This window comes from Carassius auratus, chromosome 22, assembly GCF_003368295.1.
Source record: "Carassius auratus strain Wakin chromosome 22, ASM336829v1, whole genome shotgun sequence".
NCBI lineage: Eukaryota > Metazoa > Chordata > Actinopteri > Cypriniformes > Cyprinidae > Carassius > Carassius auratus.
The window spans coordinates 12,756,759-12,759,272 of NC_039264.1; the positions used below are offsets into that span (position 1 = coordinate 12,756,759).

At 38.4% G+C, this 2,514-nt stretch overlaps 1 long non-coding RNA gene across 1 annotated transcript; it reads right to left on the reverse strand.

Annotated features, from left to right (window-relative positions):
- Positions 1 to 1,028: 1,028 nt before the first annotated feature.
- Positions 1,029 to 1,738, reverse strand: LOC113039746 (uncharacterized). The gene is made up of 3 exons (XR_003275065.1): positions 1,630 to 1,738; positions 1,333 to 1,471; positions 1,029 to 1,252 (listed from the first exon to the last, which is right to left on the reverse strand). It is a non-coding gene; the product is annotated as an uncharacterized LOC113039746 (long non-coding RNA).
- Positions 1,739 to 2,514: the final 776 nt, after the last annotated feature.

The following is a 2,514-nucleotide window of genomic DNA, read 5'->3' on the forward strand; positions in this document are numbered from 1 at the left end:
ATGTTTGATTACATGTCATTAACTAACTGCATGGATTTTACATTTCTGCTATACTGACATCATGAAGTCACTAAATCATTCATTCGTAACTGTCTTGAAGAGCGAATAAATAAATACAAACCTGATTCCAAAAAAATTGGGACACTGTACAAATTGTGAATGAAAACAGAATGCAATGATGTGGAAGTTTCAAATTTCAATATTTTATTCAGAATACAAAATAGATGACATATCAAATGTTTAAACTGAGAATTTTTTATCATTTTAAGGGAAAAATAAGTTGATTTCAAATTTCATGGCATCAACACATCTCAAAAAAGTTGGGACAAGGTCATGTTTACCACTGTGTGGCATCCCCTCTTCTGTTTATAACAGTCTGCAAACGTCTGGGGACTGAGGAGACAAGTTGCTCAAGTTTAGGAATAAGAATGTTGTCCTATTCTGGTCTAACACAGGCTTCTAGTTGCTCAACTGTCTTGGGTCTTCTTTGTCGCATCTTCCTCTTTATGATGCGCTAAATGTTTTCTATGGGTGAAAGATCTGGACTGCAGGCTTGCTATTTCAGTACCCGGATCCTTCTTCTACACAGACATGATGTTGTAATTGATGCAGTATGTGGTCTGGCATTGTCATGATGTAAAGTAAAGGTCTTCCCTGAAAGAGACAATGTCTGGATGGGAGCATATGTTGTTCTAGAACTTGGATATACCTTTCAGCATTGATGGTGCATTTCCAGATGTGTAAGCTTCCCATCACACACACACTCATGCAACCCCATCCCATCAGAGATGCAGGCTTCTGAACTGAGCAACGATAACAACATGGGTTGTCCTTGTCCTCTTTAGTCCGGATGACATGGAGTCCCAGTTTTCCAAAAAGAACTTCAAATTTTTATTCGTCCCGACCACAGAACAGTTTTCCACTTAGTATGCTTTTCCAGCCTTGACCCTTACGCACAGAGATTGTTCCAGATTCTCCTTGCTCGGAGGAACAATTACTGTCTGTAATTGTAATTTCAAACAAACTTCCAGTTAAACGTTATGTGTGTACTTTCAAATAAATAAATGTATGCAATTTGTGTATTCTACCTGAACAGTGGAACTTCTTGCTCTTGATCTGACTGATGCGTTTGTTGGCGAATCATCGAGGACTGGAGCATCGTGCGGCGCTGGTCTCAATCGTGTTGGAGCGCATAAAGTCCGCCAGCCACTTCAAACCACAATCACAGACGAATGGGTTTTGAGCTAAATGACTGAAAGAAAAAGTCAACAATAAAATGTCTTGATTACAGTAAGTGCCCATATCAACTGTTTGTTCTATAACATCTCTTACAGAGTCTGGATGGATTCCAGCGGAGTAAATGTGCCTTTGGCTAGAGTCTGGATCTTATTGTCATACAGGGACAATAGGTTCTCAAGGTCATGGAAGACATTGGCTCGCACACAGTGGATTTTACTGGCATTTTAATAGTCTGAAATAGAGAAAGACAGACAGCTCAGAGATTGCAAAGACTGTCTGGATGATGCTGTTTCAGTCTGCTACTTTATTCAAGGACCATTAAGCAATGCCATTGTGACATTATTCATATGTGGGTGGTAATTTTACATTGACAGGCTTTTCTGTACTTACAGTAACTCTAATGCACTCAATCTGTCAAAAACACCTCGAGGCAGATCTGCAATCTTATTTCCATAAAGAATCCTATAAAACAAAACACAATTATGAGATACAATTGTGATAAAAAACTGTTTCATTTGAACAAAGTCTGCAGGTTTCACAAAACCAATAGGATTTAAGCATTTCACAAATCAGCAACTAATTGAACCAAAACATTTTGGACATGTCCAACTTGTAATGGATCCATTTAACAACTCAGATCCCTTGAACCAAAAATGTATTTGGGAATGAATCGTTCAGACTGAGTTTGTGAACTGGTTCAACTGTGAATCAGTCATTACTAAATTAATGAATGAAAATTAATACTAATGACGTCTTTGTTGAATTCTACATGAATTTCTCCTTCTATTTAATTAACATCTCATTCATTAATTATTTTTTTAGTTCATAAAACCAGTCTGATGTTTCATGTTTCATTCGCAAATGAGACTGAATCTGTCCTTGTCAGGGTTTTGGTAAGGGAGGAACTCAGGTGCAGACAGAAAGTAACGAAACACAGGATTTATTTAACAAAAAAGGGGAAAACAAAACCCACGAGGGGGAAAACAAGGACTAGGGCAGATACAAAAATAACTGAACAGGACTGAGTTAACGAGATAAACAAAGACTCAAAGCACGGGAACACTAACTATAAACAAACACTCACGGAAATACAAAACACTTCTTCAGGAACAATCACAATCACAAATGTGGTACAATCACAAGTGATGAACAATGAACCGACGCAAGACAGAGCACACTAGGAGATCTAAATAGGGGAACAATTAAGACACGACAGGTGGCACAGATGGGACAATCAAGACACGACTAGGTTAACAAGGGGGGCGGGGCAAGGGA